The sequence below is a fragment of the Urocitellus parryii genome, chromosome 1 (assembly GCF_045843805.1).
Source record: "Urocitellus parryii isolate mUroPar1 chromosome 1, mUroPar1.hap1, whole genome shotgun sequence".
NCBI lineage: Eukaryota > Metazoa > Chordata > Mammalia > Rodentia > Sciuridae > Urocitellus > Urocitellus parryii.
The window spans coordinates 92,380,016-92,395,315 of NC_135531.1; the positions used below are offsets into that span (position 1 = coordinate 92,380,016).

Sequence of the window (15,300 nt, forward strand, 5' to 3'; positions counted from 1 at the left end):
AATCAAGTAGTTGTTAGCAATTATTGAGGTTCTTTGTTTGTTCTTTTAATTAATTAATTATTTAATTAGGTATATATGACAGTAGAATTCATATTGATTCTTTGTATACAACTGCAGCACAACTTTTCATTTCTCTGGTTGTACACAATGTAGCATCGCACCTATGTGCAGTCACACATGTACTTAGGGTAATGATATCCATCTCATTCCACCATCTTTCCTGCCCCCATGCCCCCTCCCCATCCCTCCTTCCCTTTTGTCCCATCAAAGTTCCTCCATTTTCTCCATCCCCATCTGCACCCCCATTATAGATCAGTATCCACTTATCATAGAAAACATTTGGCCTTTGTTTTTTTTAGGATTGGCTTACCTCACTTAGCATAATCTTCTCCAACTCCATCCATTTGCAGTTTTACTTGCAAATGCCATAGTTTTATTCTCTTTTAATGCTGAGTAATATTCCATTGTGTATATGTATCAGTTTCTTTATCCATGCATCTATTGAAGGGTGTCTAGATTGCTTCCACAGTTTAGCTATTGTGAATTGAGCCACTATAAATATTGATGTGGCTGTGTTACTATAGTATGCTGATTTTAAGTCCTTTGGGTATAGATAGACCAAGGAGTGGGATAGCTGGGTCAAATGTTCCATTCCAAGTTTTCTAAGGACTCTCCATACTGCTTTCCAGATTGGTTGCATCAATTTGCAGTCCCACCAGCAAAGTACGAGTGTGCTTTTTCCCCCACATCCTCACCAACATTTATTGTTGTCTGTATTCTTGATAACTGCCATTTTAACTGGCATGAGATAAAACTTAGAGTAGTTTTGTTTTGCATTTCTCTAATTATTAGAGTTGTTGAACATTTTTTTCATTTATTTGTTGATTGAATATATATCTTCTGAGAAGTATCTGTTCAGCTCCTTAGCCCATGTATTGATTAGGTTGTTTGTTTTGTTTTGGGGTATTAAGAATGTTGGTTCTTTATATATCCTGGAGATTAGTACTCTGTCTGATGTGCGTGTGGCAAAAATTTGCTTCCAAAATGTGGGCTCTCTCTTCACCTCATTGTTTCTTTTGCTGAGAAGAAGCTTTGAGTTCATCCCATGTATTAATTCTTGATTTTATTTCTTACACTTTCTTCTTTAGGAAGTCAGGGCCCAATCCAACGTGATAAAGATTTAGGCCTACTTTTTCCTCTATTAGGCATAGGGTCTCTGGTCTAAATCCTAGGTCCTTGATCCACATTAAGTTGAGTTTTGTGCATGGTGAGAGATAGGGGTTTATTTTCATTTTGCTGCATATGGATTTCCAGTGTCTGGGACGTTATAAAGGCAGTGCTAAGAGGAAAGCTTATTGCATTAAGTTCATTGATTAAAAGAAGAAAAAGTCAACAAATAAATGACCTAACATTACACGTCAAAGCCCTAGAAAAAGAAAAACAAACCAACACCAAAAGTAGTAGAAGACAGTAAATAATTAAAATCAGGATGGAAATCAGTGAAACAAAAGAAACAATTCAAAAAATTGACAAAACAGAAAGCTGGTTCTTTGAAAAAAAATGAATAAATTTGACAAACCTTAGCTACCCTAATGAAAAGAAGGAGGGAGAAAACTCAAATTACTATAATTTGTGATAAAAAAGGAAATATCACGACAGACACTAGTGAAACACAGAAGACAATTAGAAACTATTTTGAAAATTTATACTCCAGTAAAATAGAAAACCTCAAAAACACCAACAAATTTCTAGAGGCATATGATCAACCCAAACTGAGTCAAGAAGACATACACAATTTAAACAGATCAATTTCAAGCAAGCAAATAGAAGACGCCATCAAAAGCCTACTAACCAAGAAAAGCCTGGGACCAAATGGATTCACAGCTGAGTTCTACAAGACCTACAAAGAAGAATTAATACCAACACTCCTCAAATTATTCCATGAAACAGAAAAGGAAGTAACCCTTCCAAACTCATTCTATGAAGCTAATATCATCCTGATACCAAAACCAGGAAGAGACACATCAAGGAAAGAAAATTTCACACCAATATCCCTGATGAACATTGATGCAAAAATTCTCAATAAAATTCTGGCAAATCACATACAAAAGCATATTAAAAATATACCATGATCAAATGGGGTTCATTCCAGGGATGCCAGGTTGGTTCAGAAATCAATGAATATAATTCATCACATCAATAGACTTAAAAATAAAAATCATATGATTATATCAATTGAGGCAGACAAAATACAGAACCCTTTCATGTTCAAAACACTAGGAAAAACTCGGGATAGTAAGAACATGCCTCAACATTGTAAAAGCAATCTATGCTAAGCCTCAGGCCAACATCATTCTAAATGACGAAAAATTAGAAGCATTCCCTCTAAAAACTGGAACAAGACAGGGATGCCCTCTTTTACCACTTCTATTCAACACAGTCCTTGACACTATAGCTACAGCAATTAGACAAAAGAAATTAAAGGGATACAAATAGGAAAAGAAGAACTCAAACTATCATTATTTGCTGACAACATGATTTTGGGGGGTTTTTTTGATATGTGGTCTCAGTATTTATTGTCCAGGCTGTCCTGGAACTTCTGATTCTTCTGCCTCAGCCTCCCAAATAACTGGGATTGGAGGTATGTGCTACTCATTGAGGTTCTTTCAAACATTTCATAGTATAAATAATGCTGACTGTCTTTGTGCATGTATCGAATTGTACATAGGATCATTTCTTTTAACTGATCTTGTTTGGGTATAAGCATTTTAAGAAAACTTTTGAAAGATAGATACTGCTTATTTTCATGTATTCTCCCTGATCATATAATATTATTTTAAAATATTATTGCCCATTTAATAGATGAAAATGGTACTTTTTATTGCTATTTCTTTGATTTCTTAATGTGATAAAAGCATTTTTAATGTCTATTTCTCTGCATGTTTTTGTCATGTTAATTGCCAGTATATTTACAAGGTGCCTAGAAAGCTTTGTTACAGGAAGAAGTCCCTGTCCCCTTCCCGTCCCCACCCCTCGTCCCCCCCCCACGTTTCCCATCCCCCCCACGTTTCCCATCCCCCCCACACACACATCTAAGCAAGGCCTGTGTAGTGCTCTAAATTTCCAGATGGTCTCCCTCTATATTGGGGTGAGGAGCTTTGACAGCACAATCTAGAGAGTACTTATGCTTTTCACCCCTGGCAGCACATACCACTGCCTCCACCTTAAGTTCAGAGATAGTGACCTACTGGTTTTTCAAATCTCTTCACAAGGAGGTAGAAGGAGGGAAGTGAGGGGAGAATTTCTGGGAAGGGATATTGACCAAATAATATTGTTACATTACATGCACATACTAATATGTAACAACAAATCCCACCATTATGTACAACTGAAATCACAGTTTGGGGGAAACTAGATTCTTTGCTTCTGGTAGGTGGGGTCTGCATAAGCTATAGAAGCTCATAAGTTGAGAAAGCCCATTGTAGTGTTAGCTGTTAATCACAGGAGAGGATGCGTGCCAGCTCAGGGGATCACAGCCATCAAAGCTTTGTTCTTTTCCACTACTATCAAGTGGCTGTTGCAGCTCTTAATGGTAGACTCTAGGAGGTCATCACCAATTTCTTTCTGGGTCCTAGTCTAATAAATTCAAAGAAGAAATCCATAGATGAGGAAGAGTGAGCATAAAAGAATAGGATTTATTTAAGTGAGAAGAAAAGATAGAACTCCCATAAGGCAAGAGGGGACCTCATAGCAGTTACCTTTTAAATGTACTAGTCTAGGGGCTTATGGCTTCTGGGTAGGCAGGATCAAAATCCATGCTAAGCAAGCATTGGAAAAATGCCAAGACTATTGGTCAAATGTATGTTAAACAAGTATTGGGAAAGTGTTAAGAGCTATTGATTAGGACTAGGGTTATGGCTTAGTGGTAGAGCACTCACCTCCCATGTGCAAGGCCCTGGGTTCGATCCTCAGCACCACATAAATAAATAAGTAAAATAAAATTATTATGTCCAATTACAACTACAAAAGATAAAGATTTTAAAATTTTTTTTAAAAATAAAAATAAAATAAAGATATTGTGTCCAACTACAACTTAAATAAATAAATAAATAGCTATTGATTAGTTCTTAGTGTGTAGCTTTTATTCAGGTCTGTCCTGCCTCCCTATTTTCATGACCCTGGAGCAAAGGCGTTGGTTGAACTGTAATGCACAAATTTTAAAATGTGGAGAAAAAAATAAAAATATTTTTTAAAAAAATCTCACACTACTACAGAGATTCTGTAGTGCAGCTCCCTGAGCTCATAAACTTAGTTGCATGGCTGTGTCACAACAAATATTTTTCACCTACAAGGGCCAGAGTTTTAACCTAAATTATTTCATTTTCTCTGTAGAAAGTTGTATTTTGATTCATAACCCACTTGAATCTAATGTATGAAATATGATATGTCAAGAGCTTTGTAATGTTTTGAACAACCAATAAAAAAAAAGAAAAAGAAAAAGAAAGTTGTATTTTGTGGTAATATTATTTATCAGTTGCTCTAATGTTATTATGAAGGCATCTTCATTAGATGTCCTTTAGATATTAATTTTAAACCAGTATTTAATAAATACCTACTATGCACAAAATATTGTGATATTTTGGGTTTTTTCCTTGAGTTCATTTTTGTTTTGGTACCAGTGGTTGAGCCCAGGTGCATTTAACTGCAGAGCCACATCTCTAGCCTTTTTGTATTTTATTTTGAGACAGGATCTCGCTAAGTTGCTTAAGGTCTCACTAAATTGCTGAGGCTGACTTTGAGTTTGTGATTCTCCTGCCTCAGCCTCCCGAGCCACTGGGATTGCAGGCGTGCACCACTATGCCCAGCTTTTCCCTTGAGATTTTTAGTCAGGAATAGGATAATATTGTACACATAGGATAAGATTATAAAAAAGTGTATGTGCCATAAAAAAAGGTACAAACATTCGAGGTTTTGAAAAGGAGGGTAAATTGATTCTGGCCAGGATTGTAGATCATTTCATGCAAATATGTTTGAGGTGAACCTTGATTTGCACCAGCAGAGCAATTAAGAATCCTTTATTTTAAGAAAGCATTTCACAGTTTATAAAGCTTGCTCACAATAGCATATTTGATCCTAATAACAGTTCTGCAAAATAAGTCAAACAGATATTTATTCCCATTTTACAGATGAAGTAATGAAATCTTAGAAAAATTAAGTGACTTTTAGCGTTATAGAACTACAAAATGAAAGATTCAGACTGTGAACCTAATCTTCAGTCTCCACATGGAACCTTCTGATGTATCAATAAGAGAAGCAAATATCTGTAAGAAGCTATAAATTTTAGAAATGGCTAATTGTTTAGATAACTTAATTATTATAAGGATGCAAGTCCTGAAATAGAAATAAAGTTGTAATGAGGTCAGCAGAATAATGGCTTCTCAAAGATGTCCACTTTCTTTCTAATTCCCAGACTCTAAATTTACTAGATTATGTAGCATAGGGGAATTAAGGTGATCTGAAAACTGGTAGATTTTTGTGGATTACTGAGGAAGACTCAACACAAGGTCCTTAAAAGTGTTTCCTTAAGGGTTGAATAAAACTATAAGGTTTTAAATTTATATTGTTTTAAACCACTAAATTTGTGGTAATTTGTTGTGGCAGCCATAGGAAACCTGATGCACGTTGGAAGCATTTAGTGTGGGAAGACTAATTAACATCCCTTCAGGCACTCCATGACTAAACTTCTTAAATCCATTGTCAGCAGTGGAAAGCCTAGGGAGCTGGAGTATAAACTATTTTGATGTCTGCTGATAAGAAGAAAAACTGAAGAATCTATTATTGGGGCTAGGAATACTTCTTTTGAGACTTTTATCCTTCAAAAACAAATAAGTAAATCTAGCTCATTAAAAGACTGTGACTGGGCTGGGATTGTAGCTTAATGGTTGAGTGCTTGCCTAGCACCTGTGAGGCACTGGTTTTGATCCTCAGCACCACATAAAAATAAATTAAAAAAAAAAAAGATATTGTGTCCATCCACAACTTTAAAAAATATTTTAATTTTTTTAAATACGACTATGACTGTATTTCCCACATATCTTATACATCACTAAAAATCTCATTGACATTACATTTCACTTCCCTCCTATATCCCATGAAAAATATTGAAAGGATTTCCCAACCATTTTGACCCTAAAAATCTATTTTCTGATGTTTTCCCATCAAACCACAGTTATAAATCCAAAGACTGAAGAGTTTCTAAATGAACCGGAGTTTTAGTTATAGAAGTTATATTTACACTACAATGACTTTTTAAATTTTAAAAAAATTATCTTTTTATAGGCAGAAATCTATTCTGTCTGAGGCCTCCAATAAACAGAAAGACTTGAGTTTATTAATAAAAGCACAGGAGTCAACTAAGGCATCAGAAAGGAGCACTATTTTTAACTTATTTTACACTAGTTAATATTGTTACCAATACTATTCTTGTCAGTTTTTTAAACCACAGTATTTAAATTAGGCCAAATGTGTATGTAAAAATAGAATACAAAATTTAAGACATTAAGACTCTGGTTAATCTTGTTGCAGTGGCACAGTTTCACAGACTGTAATCCAAGCTACTCAGGAGGCTGAGGCAGGAGAAACACAAACTTGAGCCAGCCCCGGCAATTTAGTGAGACCCGGCCCCAAAACAAAAAAAAAAAAAAAATGAATAAAAGGGTTGGGGCTGTAGCTCAGTGGTACAGCACTTCTGTGTTTAATCACCCACCAATACTGCCAAAAAAAAAAAGTGAATTACGTGTTCATATTTATAACCTTTACTTATGAAACCTTTTACTAAAAACAATGATTGGTCATTTTTTAAAATTACTATGTTTGACCAAAGGTCCAATATTCTCTGATATGCGAATGCTAACACATAATAGGGTGGGGCATGGGGAGGAAAGAATAGAAGTGCATTGGATTAGAAAAAGGGGAAAGAAGGGAAGGGATGGGGAATGGGAATAGGAGAGACAGAAAGAATTGCCCATAACTTTCCTGTGTTCATATACACGATCAGTGTAACTCCAAATTATGTACAACCACAAGAATGGGAAGTTATACTCCATGTATTTATATGTCAAAATACATTCTATTGTTGTGTATAACTAAAACGAACAAATAAAGAATACGTTTAAAAGTATAGAAAACAGTCTTAACGTAAAATTTATTTCTGTTTTACATTTTGATCAGAAGTTATTTTAACATAGCATATGGGTAATATAACTAATTCAATTAAGTAGTGATGGCAGGAGCTTTATTCCTACATATAACCTGGTAAATAATTAGTGCTTCATTGATCTCCTTTGGCCTAATATATTTTGATTGTCTATGTAAAAATTATAGTTTCAAAAATAGTAGAATATATTTTTAAAATGAAATTTAATTCAGTTTTAGAATCCCTGGGGAAACTATTTTGAAAAGTCTTTTACTAAATAATTATTTGGCAACATTGCAAAATGTGAAATTTTTGGACGGGCTTGTTTTTTTTAAAGCATAGTATATAATGAACATGTAATGGTCACAACTTTGTTTAAAACTATCATTTGATGGGATTTGAGGTGTAACTCAGTGATAGAGTGCTTGCTTAGAATGAATATGCAAGGCCCTGGGTTCAGTCTCCAGCACTCCAAAAACTATTTAAAGTAAAAGTAATAAAACTTTTGTCATTTGTCATTTCTACAATACTTGTGGTAAAAATTTAGACAAATTTTGGCTACAAACTGGTTTACTAAGTAAAAGCTTGAATTATTCTTGACTCATAGTCTGAATCAAAAGTAAGAGACTTAAAATTGTTTCCTAAGGTACTAAGAAGTTATTTTGGGGAGCTTTTGAAGTATGTTCTTTATTTCAAAAGATACTTTTTCTTTCTGGAAGTTCTAGTAGGCCTCATGAAAAATTCCGAATTTGTCACAAATGATGACTATGGAAGTCCTGGGCAATTAATCATGCACTTTCAGTAATAGCATCTTGAAAGCCTTTTGTAAAATGAAGTCATTTTCATAAAAGAGATATTTAGGCTAGAATCAAATTGATTTACATATTTCCTTTATTTCAAATATGAAGGGAAACTTTTTCTGAATATATTTAAACTTTTAATATGTAATCCTAATTAGAGTAATAATGTGGTAGTGTAGAAGTCATTGATTTATTTGTTCAACATATACATAGGGCATTTTAGATATATATCAGACATTATAATAGAATGAAGAAATTCAGAAGCACAAAGGAAACATAAAAATCACCCTATAATTTCTGTCTTCTAAAGGATATTCTCTCAGTCTATATGTATGTATGTTTATATGTAGTGTGTATATGTGTGTAACAGAGAGTGTCCCTTTAAATTGGTGGAGGCTGGCCTCAAACTTTGAATCTTCCTGCCTCACTTCCCCAATATTTGGGATTACATCGTGAGTGTGCCCCCCTTTTGATATATATAACTGTGTTAATAAAATGGTGTACTCTTCATATATTTTAAAAGCTAAAAAAATACTATAGTAAAAATACTTCACTTAGAAACCTGAAGTATAGAATCCTGTTAAATTTAAATAGACAATGGAACACATACACCCTTCCACGCTTCAAATCAGAACTTAAATCGAACTTTAAATTCTTGGCAGTTTTTGAACCTGCCTTTCTCACTAATAAAGTTAGTGATTTAAGCTCCACGTGGTTAGATTTAAATGGAATGTAGAATTTGCATTAAAATATTACATATGCACCTCAGTAGTAGCTAAGCACTTACCCTGTTTCAGGGACTGCTATAAATACTACTCTGTATTTATTAACTTCTCTATATTTCTATTTTCGTTTTGTAGAGGAAAAAAAAAATTGAAGCACTGAGATTAAGGGACTAAAATTACAGAGGTAGAATGACAAGGGCAAAAAGATAAAACCCGGGCACTGTGACTCTTAGGTTCTGGTCTCAACCACTGTGCTGTGCTGCATCATAGCTTTTCTGTTAATTGTTTTAAATTCAAATGTAATGGAGTGATTTACCTAACAAGTCCTTGATTTGTAATATAAAATTATTTGTGGTGATACATTTAATAGAATTAGTTATGTCTTTGCTGTAAGCATGTGAATCATAGCCAATGAGATGTAATTTATTACTCCCCCACCCATCTCTAGCATCTCACGCTAATCTCTGCCCTGTGGACCTTCCCACCTCACCCTGTTCCGCATGTCAGCCACCATCAGCTTCCCTGGATTGCCTGGGTAGGGGCAGTGAGGGCATACCCTGGAGGCTCACAAGGCTCAGTGCAGGCTAGGGCCCATACTGGCTGTGCTGCGGGGCGGGTCCCTGTGTGCTGCTGCAGAGTGCGGGATCGGAAGCCGAGCGTGAAGCAGCTGTGTAATCCACTGGATGCGGACCAGGGCGCTCCCCTGCTCAGTCCGGTACCCGCGGATTGGCTGGGCCTGGGGACACGTGACCGACATGTGGCTGTATTGGCGCAGCCCGCTGGGGTGTCACTGGAGACGGAATGGAGGTGCTGCCGGGCTCGGAAATGGGGTAGGTGCTGGAGCCCCGATGGCCAGGCTGCCTGCGGGGGAAGGGAGGACGCGATTTTTCCCTTTGAGGGTCTTAACCCTGTGGCCTTTCCTTGGCACCGGGTCCGCTGCCATATGCCAAAAGAGGAGGCAGGGGCGTCGGCCCCCTTCTCTCCCCCACCCCCCACTGCAGCACCAGAGATGGATTTCCTGTGCTTTTGATCCAGGGTTTTTGACAGAAGAGGAAGAAGGGGGAGGGGTAGAAGTGTTAAGGGGAGTCTGGTGAGAGAGCTGTTTTTGAAGCTAGAAGGGGGTTTTGTTTTTATAATGCCTGTTGACAGAGTGGAGTGGAATAACAGTATCTAAGGAAACGGGTAGAGGACAACAAAGAATGGAGCATATTCATGGCGAGGAGCAAAAGCTCTAACCCATTGAAAGGCTTTTTCCTCCTTGGCCACAAGGACACAGGCAGCGGTAGCCAAAAGAGGGAATACAGAACTGGCTGATGTGGAATCTAGTATAGAGGGGTAACGGGAATGGGAGGAAGAGGAAGAGGCAGGTAATGCAGAGATTTAGTGATGTTTTTGGTTGACTGGTGAAATATTGAGCAATAGTAAAATGCCTGCTTTTATATAGCTTCTAACTTAACTCTCTGTGAATAGAGTGGTAAAAAGATACCAGTGTCTTTGTTAGTTACAAAATGCAGTGGTAGAGGCTTTTTGTGGATGACTGCAGCACTGCTTTTCTCTCTGTTAGGCTGAAAGGACAACTGCAGAGGAATAAGAAACCTTGCAGCAAATGCCAGGGGTAGAATCCATTTATTAGAAACCAACTGTGGTTTCTTATAAATGGAGCCTAAATAGGAGAAAAAAATATTGTTCGTTAAAGTAAGAAAAATATTAGGTTATTAATGTTTTGACATTTATCAGATACTTAGATCCTACATCACAAAAGAGATGCTCAAATTCTTTGATTTAACAGAAATCCTGCAGGAAATCTTAATAAATTATGTATGAAACAGTGGATCTTTTGTTAGTGTAGCTTTTATGTCATTAATTAGGTCATTCAAGAGCAAGTTACTTTTTAATGTAAATTGTGATAATTTTTTCATAGGCCTAAATTTAAGATCTGTATTTATTAAGTAATCTCATATTTCTCTTTGGTCACTTTTAGATATCATTGAATAAAGTCTACAGGCAAATATTTAAAGTTAAAGCACCATGGCTTTTTTTAAAGATATATTTAGTGAATATTCATAATATACTCTTGATACAAAGTGTTTTTAGTTGTTTTTATTTTTTCCATTACTTTAATGTCTAAAATTATGTTTTCAGATTGAATAATTTTAAATGCCTTATCTTTATGCATATTTAAGGTAACCTGCCTGCCACACCTCCTCACTCCCTGGACAAGAATGGCAGCGGCTTTGTAATGCCCTCCAGATCAGTAACTGTGGCTCTTAGATAGGTTTATGTAATAGAAAGTCTTAACAGAACTTATAATTTGATTTATAATTTTTTCTAAGATAATAAGAAATTAGACTTAAAAAATTATATGCTTTTCATCAATAAATTAAAACTATTCTTTAAAAATCATTTTTTGCTTTAAAAAGTACTTGATCAGGCCAGTACTAAGGGAATCTTTAAATTTGATGGAAAGTGACTAGAATTTAAAATGTCACATTGAAATTGCAAATGAAATGTAATAGCTAATATTATTCAATTCTTTGAATCTCAATTTATGTATTCCTTGAAAGTTTATAACATTTTTACATGAATTTTCTCATTTTATTGTTTGATTGACTCAGTGTAGTATTATTTTCACTTAAAATGTTAGAGTACTCTTAATCAAGGTATGTTGTGACTTTAACCAAGGTCATGAATTGTATGAGGACTTAAAGAACTTGAATCTTCTCTTTTATCAAGTTCTATAAAACTATTTAATAGTGTACGTTAATATATAACACAAAATAATACATAACAGAAATTATTTGAAAAGCATATATCACTGACAAATCATTGATCAGTGAAAAGGAATCCCACATGATTGTGGGGTTTTAACCACAATATAAGAATACCTTATAAAATACTTAGTAGGTCTTTGAAATTATTCATTGTTAATATAAGAATTGTGCTATTAAGAAATAGCACAATTAATTAGGCAAATATTTAAAGTAAATATTCATGTTTTATGAACTGAAAACTATCATTTTTATTTGCACTAATTATCATATAGATTTTTATTTTACCATTTTTATATTTTATACTGTTATGTCACATAATTTAACCAATCTTTTTTGAAAGGGTTGGGGATACCAGTGATTGAACTTGGGCACTCAAGTACTGAGCAACATCCCCAATCCTTTTTTGTATTTTTTATTTAGAGACAGGGTCTCACTGCGTTGTTTAGCTCCTCAGCCTCCTGAACTGCTGGGATCACAGGCATGTGCCACCCTGCCCACCAATTTAACCAGTCTTTTATAGTTTTATATGTTTAAATGTTTTCTTCAGTTTTTTTTTTAATAATTTCATTGATTTTTTTATACACTTATTTATTTGTATGTGGTGCTGAGGATCGAACTCGGGGCCTTGCACATGCAAAGTGAGCGCTCTACCACTGAGCCACAACCTCAGCCCCCTGTTTTCTTCAATTTTGATCTCACCTTCCTTTTTTTGAATTAGAGTCCAAACACATAGGATGGAGTAGAGCTTGTAAAAAGATGAGTAACACTTGGGTAAATATATTCACTACATATTTATTAAGTGTACCTACTAAATGCCAAACCTATGAAAGATGTTGAAGAATGATACAAGGCATGAGAACTAACCTGTAAGGAACTCATAACAGAAGTATGTGAAATTTTATTGTCATTCCTAGGATCTTTTTTAATTCTAATTTGTTATATATGACAGCGGAATGCATTACAATTCATATTACACAAATTGAGCACAATTTTTCATATCTCTGGTTGTATACAAAGTATATTCACACCATTTGTGTCTTCATACATGTACTTAGGGTAATGATGTCCATCTCATTCACCACCTTTTCTACCCCCATGCCACTTCCCTTCCCCTCCCATCCCTTTGCCCTATCTAGAGATATTCCTAGGATCTTTAAAGGTTCATATAATCCGAAATATCTTCTAATTTAAAGGAAAGGGTAGGATCACTCATTGAAACACTCCATTTTTGTAAAATCTGCTTGGAATCCTAGATAATTTTGAAAATTAAATTATTTTTGAAGTACTAAGTATCTTGGATATCCAATGAGAAGGTTAGATGAAGGAATTTCTTGATCTTTTAGTACTAACTATCATAATATATGTGATTTTTGATCTCTGTAGTGTTAATGAGGAAAGGAATACCAATGCTCATTTTGGCACAGATGACATTTCAATGTTATATAATAGGTATGTTCCCAAAATTGCCTTTGTAAAAATCAGACCATGGCACTATCAATATTTACAAGGTCAGCCTCTCCCCTTTATTCATACCTATTCATACCGGTATCCCACTCCTCTTATAGGCACTCATTCAAATGTGTTCTTGTTCGTTTTGTTTTGTTCCAGGGCTTTGGGCAGGCTAAGCAGGTGCACTAGCACTGTGCTATACCCCCCAACAAAACAACACAAAATTTACTATCCTAATTTTTCTTTTTATTTTTTATTTTTTGAGACAGTGGTCTTACTCAGTTGTTCTGTCTGGCCTCAAATTTGCAGTCTTTCTGCTTCAGCCTTCTGAGTAGCTGTGGTTTCAGGCATGCACCATGGCACTTAGCCATCTTAGCCATTTTTAAGTGTATAGTTCTGTGACATTAAGTACATTTATATTGTAGTATAGCCATAATCAACATAGATGTCCAGAACTTTTTCATCTTCTCCAGTTGAAACTCTGAGAACCCCAACTCCCAGTTTTCCCCTCCTTTCAAACCTTGGCAATCACCATTCCACTTTATGTCTCTGAATTTGACTAGTACAGGAACTTCATATAAGTAGAATCATAATATTTGTCCTTTTGGGACTAGTTTATTTTACTTAGCATAATGTCTTCAAAGTTCATTTATGCTGTAGCATGAATTAGAATTCCTTCTTTTTGTTTGGTACTGAGGATTGAACCCAGGGGTGCTTAACCTCTGAACCACCTCCCCAACCCTTTCTAGTTTGAAACAGAGTCTTGGTAAATTGCTAAGGCTGGCTTTAAACTCGCTCTGAATCCTCCTACCTCAGCCTTCCAAGTTGCTGGTATTACACGTGTGTGCTTCTGTGCCTGGCCAGAATTCCCTCATTTGTAAAACCGGATAATTTTTTTTTATATATGTATACCACATTTTGTTCATTGATTTGTCAGTGTACACTTGGGTTGCTTTCATCTTTTGTCTATTAAGAATGATGCTGCTATGGTATACAAATTATTGTTTGAGTCCCTGCTTTCAATTCTCTTGTACATATGCCGATTAATGTTTTTAATTTATATAATTTTTGAATTTTTTTTTTAAAGAGAGAGAGATAATCTTCTTTCTTTTTTTCTTTCTTTTTTTTTTTTGGTAGATGGACACAACACAATGCCTTTATTTTCATATGGTGCTGAGAATCGAACTTGGGTCCACCCGTGCTAGGCGAGCGCTCAACCGCTGAACCACAATCCCAGCTCTTGAATAGTTTTTAACTCAATACCATTTTTAATATCTACTCATTTTACTTTATGTCAAGCAAGCATGTGGTGCCAACTCTGCTGCAGAGAATCCATAATATTTGTTTTTACCTCTAGTGAAAGCTCTAGATTTTTTCCAAAATTTCTTTTATTATTATTATTATTAAAGTTTTCTAATTCTTTTTTTTAATTATTATTAGAACTTTGTGATTATACCTAGTAGTTAGATTCATCCTGACAAACTTACACATGCATGGAAATCTATTTCAGTTTGTAATCCCCTGCTTTTCCCTCCTGTCCTCTCTTCCACCTCTCCTTCCGCTATTCTATTAGACTTTTCAAATTTCCTTACACAGACAATGCTATGGTATATGCCCTTATAAATGAGTCTTTATGAACTATGTTAGTTACATATCATTACATAACATATCAGAGAAACTTAGTGGCTTAAACAACATAGTGTCTTAAATAATAAGCATTTTTTATTTCAGAGTTTCTGTGAGGCAGGAATTTAGGAATGTCTTATTTGGGTGGTCTGACACATGGTCAAGACATCAGCCAAGGCCACAGTCATTTGAGAGTTGACTAAACTAGAGAATCTAATTCCAAGATGGCTCACTCATGTAGTCTGTTTCTCTTAGGCTATTTATTAGCAAGAGGCCTCAGTTTCTTCAGTTGGGCTTCTCAAGAGTCTGTCTTGTCTTTATGACATGGCAACTGGCATCCCCAAAGAAACACAGCAAGAAAGAGCAAGAAGAAAGCCATTCGTGACCAACATGTTCTCAGAAGCTGCATAACCATCATTTCTACCATATTATTTTTATTAGTAGTCAGTAAGTCTAGCCCATACAAGAGACCCTACCCCTTCAAAGAATAGAGTCAAAGAATTTGTTGATATATTTGAAGATCATATGGATTTCACTGGAATTTAGCCCTAAGAGAAGGATCACTGTATTTAGAACATTATTTCCTATTGCTATTGTAAGAGATTACTGCAAATGTAGTGGTTTAAAATAACACAAATTTATTATCTCACACAGTACTGAAAGTAAGGAGTCTAAAATGGTTTTCACTGAACTATAATCAAGGTATCAGTAACACTTTGCTTTCTCCAGAGTAT

General features: G+C 35.3%; 1 protein-coding gene across 7 annotated transcripts in view; it reads left to right on the forward strand.

Annotated features, from left to right (window-relative positions):
- The window catches only part of Apc (APC regulator of Wnt signaling pathway), a 122,270-nt gene that overhangs the window by 26,411 nt on the left and 80,559 nt on the right, over nt 1–15,300 (forward strand). The window contains exon 1 of one of the 7 annotated variants that reach the window (XM_026401245.2): nt 9,520–9,550. The exons of 5 other annotated variants lie outside the window; for them this stretch is intronic. The gene's annotated coding sequence lies outside the window, so the exon portion shown is untranslated. Of the gene's footprint in view, nt 1–9,519; nt 9,551–15,300 lie in introns of those variants that run through there. One more of the 7 variants, XM_026401251.2, reaches the window with a different exon arrangement.